Below are 8725 nucleotides of genomic sequence, written 5' to 3' on the forward strand. Positions count from 1 at the left end.
TGACAATTATTCAGTTTACATCAATCACTTGTGCATATATCTCAATAGAGAACACCAGGCTAGTTTGTGTGTGTGTGTGTGTGTATGTGTGTGTGTAACTCACTGCTTACTCTATAACAGAGAGAATACCAATTAAATTGGGCCATACAGGAAGATCAATTAATATATTTATTAATTGAGGGCCTTTTGACGGCCTAGTTGATCTCCTATGGTTTAATCTTTAAATCTATAGTGTTTATTAGATTCATTGCAGACTCTCAGTACATTGTAAGGCATTTGCACCTATAAATGCATTTTAAAATATCAAATTTTAAATTTTGTAGCACTAAAATGTGTCAGACAATATTCTGAATTAACTTGCATTATTTGCTTAGTGTCTGATAAATCACTAGACAAAGTGTCCTACATAATCAACAAAATACTCTTCCAAAGTTAAACTAAAAGTATTTGTTAAGATGTGGCCGGGCGCGGTGGCTCACGCCTGTAATCCCAGCACTTTGGGAGGCCGAGACGGGCGGATCACGAGGTCAGGAAATCGAGACCATCCTGGCTAACACGGTGAAACCCCGTCTCTACTAAAAATACAAAAAATTAGCTGGGCATGTTGGCCGGCGCCTGTAGTCCTAGCTACTCAGGAGGCTTAGGCAGGAGAATGGCGTGAACCCGGGAGGCGGAGCTTGCAGTGAGCCGAGATCGCGCCACTGCACTGCAGGTTGGGCAACAGAGCGAGACTCCGTCTCAAGGAAAAAAAAAAAAAAAGATGTGAACATCTTCTTCTTCTTCTTCTTTTTTTTTTTTTTAAAAAAAAGAACACTACTGCGCAAATCAAGCCAGTGAGCCCCAGTCAGTTGACAGAAATATATATTTTGGACTCCTTCTCTAAATCTTTTATAAAAACACCTGAAGAATAAGAATAGTCATTTGCTTTCTTATTTTTAAAAGATCTGTTCCCCCAACTAAGTTTTTAATCTTCTACTTGTTACCAAATATCAACTGGACTTTAAAAGGAGAGGAGGAAAAAACAGACACCAATGTTTCATTTGTGAATGTAAACTTTGGTTTTTTGGTTTTCTTTTCTTTTTTTTTTGAGGCAGGGTCTCATTCTGTCACCTAAGCCGGAGTGCAGTGGAACTATCTCAGCTCAATCACTGCAACCTTCACCTCCCAGCTCAAGTCATCCTCCCACCTCAACCTCCCAAGTAATTGGGACTACAGGTGCAGCTACCACACCTGGCTAGATCTTTTCTATTTTTAGTAGAGAGAGGGTCCAAGTTGCCCAAGCTGGTCTCTTAACTCCTGGGCTCAAATGATCCACCCACCTCCTGGGCTCAAGTGATCCACCCACCTCAGCCTCCCAAAGTGCTGGGATTACACATTTCACCTGGCTAAACTTCTGAAATTAATGAAGTGCTCCTAAATCCTTGATGAATGAACATCTTGAATGGCAAATTAAGTTTCAAGTGACATATAAGTCAACAAGTATTTCTAAGTTTCTAAAATAAATTTTCCGAATTTGAAGTTATTCTTTCTTTTCTTTGCTTTTCTTTTTCTTTTCCTTTTTTTTTTTCTTTCTTTCTTTTTTTTTTTTTTTTTTTTTTTTGCCGGTCTGTTTTTAATCGTGGTAGGGCCTCACACACACATTCAGGGTTCAGATCTTGTTGAAAGCTGCGATGTCGACACTCTGCACATGCTCCTCAAACTTGGTGATCTCCTCCTCCAGCAAGTCTGTCCCCACCTTGTCCTCCACCACACACTGAATATGCAGCTTCCGGATACCGTAGCCCACGGGCACCAGCTTGGAGGCCCGGCTCACCAGCCCATCCAGCTTGAATGGAGCGCACGCATGCCTCCACCTGGGTCGTGTCCGTCTCATTGTCCCAACGCTTGATGTCCAGCAGGATGGAGGACATGGCCACCAGCGAGGGATTCTTTGCCTTCTTGGTGTACTGCCGCAGCCGCTCCTCCCACAGCCGCCTTGCCTCCTTGTCTTCCTCCTTATTGTCGCTGCCAACAGATCAATGTCATCATTCTCGTTATCTTCTGCTGCCTGGCCTGGGGTGTAGTGGGGGGCGGGGAGAGCTCCACTTGGTGCATGGAAGACACGTGCTGGGTCTGCGGGGCTGTGGACCGTGGCCGGGCGAGCTCGTCTGTCTTCTCCAGCACGTTCAGCCGGGCCTCCAGCTTGGAGATGGCCCTCTGCAGCTCCTGCACCACGCCGCACAGGCTCTGATTCTCCACTTTCAGGCTGGCGATCTGAAGGAAGAGCTCGCTGTGATCTCCACTGGAGCCGCTGGAGGCCCTGAGGCCGAGCTCTGGCGGGAGGTGCTGGCCACAGGCCCATTCATCTGCTCGTAGAATTTCCTTTCTGCATCTTCATATTTGAATTGGTCGAGCCAGATCTTCTCATGTACTAGGAAGTTTGTAGCTATTTTTCTGACTCCAACCAACGATGCGGCTGCCAGAGATGAGGAATCGGTGGACGCGGGACGCCTAAGGGCGAAGTTACTCTTTCATAACGTGCAAAACCCGTAAATCTTCAACAGAAAGTACCTTTTTTATCGAAAAGAAAATCCTGCAGTTTGAAAATAAAAGTTTGTATTTCAGAGAGTTGGTGAGGAAATAATCCATTAAAGACTGCTTTCATAAACATAAACTGCTGGGAATAAAGAGTTTTAAAAGACAATGAAAACATTCTGACATCTCAACAGGCGTTAGCCTGATGAATCCATCTCATACCAGAAGTCTTTGTTTTCTATTTCTGGCTCCTTCAGGAGCTCAAGGTTTGACCTTGGACAGGTCATTTCATCTCTCAGAGCCTTCTTTCTCTTATGTCAAAGGAAGAGGCTTGCCTGTAAAAATCTTTAAAGTTCTTCTGTTTCTAAAATATAAAATTATCATTCAGATACTCGTGGTATAATATTTAAAAATTCTTTAAATGTGTACAGAAAAATGTTTTGAATATTTTTCTATATACTGAGCTGCTATGTTGAGAAATTTCAGAGGTATCGCTTCAGTGTACTGTTGCTCTGATGACCAGCTATTACTGGAGAGGGCTACTGTTTCTTCCTTAAAACTTGTGTATTCCCCTCAAATACTGATGGAGGAAAAAGTACATGAATCTTTATAGTAAAAGACAGACAATTAGATATAATTGATCTTAATAGATCTGTATATAATATGGACCATTATCTACATATCATTTGTTAAATTTAATGCGCTCTAGCACTCAGCTAAACTAATTGTATTGTGTATGTATATATCTTAAGCACAGTTGATTTCATAGATCAGTGCCCCTGGGCTAGGCAGGAAAAGGTCAAAGCTCTTAAACCAGTCCACCAAACTATGTTAACTAAAAGCCTCAGAACTAGTAGTATTTCTCGTTAGTCTTTCAGCTGCAGGGTAGAGAAAGAAAGCGAAATCACAAGGCAAGTATTTTTCTACAGCAGTTTGATTTAGCAAATGTTGAACAAATAAAACATTAACTAAATAAAATATTGCATATATATATATATATATATATACTCTGTTTATTTTCATGTTGTCTGACATCCTGACAACTAAAGGGAAAATAATGTAGAAGTAGGCGAACTTTGTGTCTCTGAGTTTCCTGGGCCTGAAATAATTGGCAGGGTGAATCTGAAATGCAGACACAGAAAGTCACCCTTGTTTTGATGCCCTTTTTTTTTTTTTTTTCCTTTTCATGTTTATATTTTGGTGCATTTCCCTCCAATATCAAATATTACCTTGGTACTAAAAAAATCAAGAAGGGAAAATGCAGGCAGGAAAACGAGGAGAATCAGCTTGTTACTTCTCTCCCATGTATGATTGGGCTCATGTGATTGGTGCATTAGACTTTGTAGTGTCATTTCACTCCTTTCTCTGTAGACATCAATACTAACAAATGAACTGCAAAAATCCTAAAGTGTGAGGATGAACACTAATTATTTATGTATGCACATCATTTGTATGGATTTCTAACTATTGATCTTCAGGTAAATGTCTAGACAGAAGTAGATTTACATATAGGTAGTTGTGCTATACTTTTACATTTATAGTAATTAATATCTAGAAAAGCAAGAAGGAAAAGACAAAATATCACTATTATTATTTTGCCTACTTGCTTCTGCAAAAACGAAGAAATAAAAGGATTGCCTTCTATCTACCTGAGACAGACATTTAAACTATAGTGAATTCAGAATCTTTAGGCATTCTCCTCAAAGTTTCTTTCAGTGAAAATTGATATGAATCAAAAATTTATGTTAAAAAAAAAGTCTGGGCCAATGCTCCTAGCAGAGTTATCTGAATGACTTGCTAGGTCGAGCCATCGGTCAACTATTTTCCTCTAGATTGTAAGATTAGTATATCAGGCCAGATTCTTATCCTGTGCAATGTGGAGCACAGTTATTTTTGGAATCTGAGAGATCGTATGATTTGACGCTCCTAAAGGAGACCTTCTAAGACTTTACTTCCAAAAAACGGAGTGGATATTATAGTAAAATATAATTCCTATACTAAAATACAGCTGTAAAAACCAAAATGCAGTTTGAATACATTTAGAGGGAGTCTTCAGTGCTTTGTCCATTAGATAAAAAGATTGCAAATTAAAAGTACTCAAAAATTGCAGTTGACATTCAGAAACTCATTAGCTTCATTCTTTTCCAAAATCACCATAGCAATTAGTCTAAACTTTAATTGGTCAAAATTATTCATCATTAAAACACTGATTTCTAAAAGACTATTTTGTTTTCCCTCTGTCTTGGACTTACATTTTTTAGGAATTTAAATCTTTCTCTACCAGTTTCTGAAATGATTAAGCACATTTGCATCTTATGTGTCTAGAGAAGATATTCCTTCCCTTGAACTCTCTCATTCTGGCCTCTTCTGCTTGGTCAACTGTCTGTGGAAATTCTGTGCTGATCATCTATAGATTACATGCTAATCTATATTTCCTAAGAAAAATAAGAAAAATATGTACATAGGGTTCAGTTTATATTTAGAAACCTCAGGATCTTTGGTCAATTCTTACTCCATTTTCATGATAATCCCTACATTTTTATCTCAATTTAACTTATCCCGTTTAAGATGTTGCTTCCTTATTAAAATATTTATCACCTTAAAATTATCCACTACTATTTAATATATACAAGCTTTTATATTCCTTCCTTCCTTCTTTCCTTCCTTCATATGTGCAGCCAATCAGTCATTTGTTCATTCAGTATCTTCCAGTGCCAGCACTGTGCTAGAAACATGGAATTAAAAGAGGAAAGAGTATGTTCTATGATCTAAAAATGCTCATAAAGATCAGGTAAACAAATAAGTGCATTTAATTGTTAAGAGAACAAAGACCAGGACATGCTGGAGGCCCAGTGGAAGGTAGGAATTTTCCTGTCTGGGAGGCAGGTGGTGAACCAGAAGGCTTATAGGTGCAGATGATGCTTGAACTGAATGTTCACAGGTGCTTTTTGCCAGATAGTCTAACAGATTAAGATGCTTTCCCTACAGAGGGAGAACCAGAGGGCCGGAAACTGAAGGATGAATTCGGAGAAAATGACAAGTAGTGCAGTCTGGCTAAAGCAGAAAGGCATATCAGTGAGGCAGGGACCAGTTAATGGATAATAACAAGACAGAGAGTTTGGATTTCAGACCACAAAATATGGTCAGGGGAAGAATCAGCAAAGTTAAGCAAGAACAATAATATGACATATATTTTTTCATTTAGACAGAATGCACTGAATATTTAAAGAAATAGAAATAAAACATTTCAGAATCTACCTTTTGCTTCTCATTGACAAAGTCCTCACTAAGATGGAATAAAAATGGAAGCATGAAACAGAGAGAGAGAAACTGTGTTTCTGCATGGGATGACAAGAAGGGTAGTGAGGCTCACCCAAGTACAGTAATGTTTACAACTAATTGATCACAACCAGTTACAGATTTCTTTGTTCTTTTTCTACCCCTATTGTTTCACTTGACTAGCCTTAGAAATGAAAAAAAGAAAAGAAAAAGGGTAGATTACAGAGTTCAGGATCTGTGTTTCGGTCCCCATATTTCCAGTCCTTTTCACCAATGCTTAGTAAATACGTGGTTAAATAAAAAATTGTATTCAATTAATTAGTTATTAGTATTATTATTTTTTGAGACAGAGTTTCACTCTTGTTGCCCAGGCTGGAGTGCAGTAGTACAATCTCAGCTCACTGCAACCTCCGCTTCCCGGGTTCAAGCGATTCTCCTGCCTCGGCCTCCCAAGCAGCTGGGATTACAGGCAACTGCCACTATGCCCAGCTAATTTTTTGTATTTTTAGTAGAGACAGGGCTTCGCCATGTTGCCCAGGCTGGTCTTGAACTCCTGACCTCAGATGATACTCTCGCCTCGGCCTCCCAAAGTGCTGGGATTACAGGTGTGATCCACCATGCCTGGCCCTTAATTAATTTTTTTTGAAAGCTATGTGACAGTGACCAAAACTATATGATTGAGGAAATATTTGTAGAAATGATATATATGACAACAATAGCAAAAAGGACAGGGGCAAATAAACAGAAGTCTTATTTTTCAAAATTCTTGCACTTTATTAGAAGCATTATAAAATTAGCTGTAAGTAGATTGTGGTACTTAATAATAAATGTTGTAAACCCTATGGCATACACTAAAAATAATGTAAAAATGTGTATTTAAAATGTCAACAGAGGAATTCAAAGGAATATTTTATAACAACATCAGTTAACCTAAAAGAAGACAGAAAATAAGGAAGGCAGGAACAAAAATACGGATGAGACAAACAGAAAAGAAATAGCAAGTTATAGTTGGGTCTTGATTTTTAAAATCTGGGCTAAGAATTTCCATCTTTTAATGGGGAGAAGTAATCTATTTATAACAAATATAGTTATTAATTAAGTTGGGCTTAAGCCATATTAAAATATATAGATTTTTAGTCTGGATAAAAATGTATGGCCCCATTATATCCTGTCTATAAGAGAAAAACTTTTTGTTAAGAAAATACAGATTGATTGAAGGAAAATAATGGAAAAAATTATAGCATGCATTCAATAAACTTAGGCAATATGGGGTGCCTATTTTAATACCAGAAAAAAACAGACTTCAACGCAAAGAGTATTATCAGATATAAAGAAGAATATTCCATAATAATAAACTGCTGATTCATGAAGGAAGTATAACAATTATATATGTGGGAAGGTGGAGCAAGATGGCAGAATAGAAGGCTCTAACGATTGTCCCACTATCCTGCAATGACACCAAATTAACACCCATCTACACAGAAAAAAAAATCTTCAGAAGAATCAAAAATCAAGTGAGCAACCCAGTACCTGGTTTTAACTTTATTGCTGAAAGAGACACTGAAGAAATAGAAAAAACAGTCCTGAATCCCAATGCCTTCCTCCCTACCCACAGAAACTGGCAGTGTGGTGTGGGGAGCATCTCTCAGTGCTGAGGGAGGAGAATACAGCAATTGTGAGGCATTGAACTCATTGCCGTTCTGTTAGAGCAGAAAGGAATATCACATCAAACTTAGCTGATGTCCATCCACAAAGGGAGCATTTAAACCAGCCCCAGCCAGAGGGGAATTGCTGATCCCAACAGTTGAAACCTGAGTTCCTGCAAACCTTGACACCAAGAGCTACAATGCTCTACGTCTCCAAATAAACTTGAAAGGCAGTCTAGGCAACTTTTAGGCAAGTCCTAGTGCTGAACTAGGCCCAGAACAGTGGACTGGGTGGGTGCTGTACATACTGAGACACCAGCTGGGGCAGGGCTGCACAGGGTAGAGTAATGCTAGCACTCCCTGAGCCAGACACCACCAGCTCTCCCTTAGCCCTAGGCTGCACAAGTCTCTCCAAAAGAGACCCCTTTCTTCCACTTGAAGGAGAGCAGAGGACAGAGCGGGGAGGATTTTGTCTTGCAATGTGGATATCAGTTCAGCCACAGCAGGATAGAGCAATGGCCAGAGTCAAGAGGCCCTTGTTCTAGGCCCTAGGTCCCAGACATTTCTAGACATACCGTGGGCCAAAAGGGAACCCACTGCCTTAAAGGAGAGGACCCAGTCCTGGCAGTATTCATTACTCGCTAACTGAAGAGCCTTTGAGCCCTGAATGACCATTAGTGATACACAGGTACTATGTCTTGGGCGTTGGGTGAGTCTCTGAGACTTTCTGACTTCAGGTGAAACTCATCATCTTACTAGCTTGGATGGCTATGGGTCAAAACTCCTGCTTGAGAAAAGCAGAGGGAAAAGTAAAGTCTTGCACCTTAGGTACAAGCACTGCCACAGCGGGGTAGAGCACCAAATGGTCTCTTGGGATCCCTGATTCCAGCACTTGACTCTTGGATGGCATTTCTGGACCTTCCCTGGGCCACAGAGGAGCTCACTGCCCTGAAGGGTAAGTCCCAGGCAAGGTAGCATTCACCACAAGCTGACTTAGAGCCCTTGGGCTTTAAGGGAACGTTGGAGATAGTCTGTCAGTACTGCTTGTGGCCTGGGGTGGTGGTGGCTATGGGGTGAAGCTCCTCTGCCTTTGGAAAGGGGAGAAAGTATGGGAAGGACTGCATCTTGTGGTTTGAGTACCAGCTCTGCCACAGTACAATAGAACACCAAGCAGACTTCTAAGATGTTTGACTCTAGTCCCTGAACTACCGGACTGCAACTCTGGACCCACGTGGGGCCTAGGAGACCTTGCCACCCTGAAGAAAAGGACACAGGCCTGGTTGGCT

General features: G+C 40.2%; 1 pseudogene; it reads right to left on the reverse strand.

The window, feature by feature from the left end:
• Positions 1-1648: 1648 nt before the first annotated feature.
• LOC105465781 (elongation factor 1-delta-like) lies at positions 1649-8074 on the reverse strand (annotated as a pseudogene).
• Between the last annotated feature and the right edge of the window lie 651 nt (positions 8075-8725).

This window comes from Macaca nemestrina, chromosome 5 (genome assembly GCF_043159975.1).
Source record: "Macaca nemestrina isolate mMacNem1 chromosome 5, mMacNem.hap1, whole genome shotgun sequence".
In the NCBI taxonomy this organism is placed as follows: domain Eukaryota; kingdom Metazoa; phylum Chordata; class Mammalia; order Primates; family Cercopithecidae; genus Macaca; species Macaca nemestrina.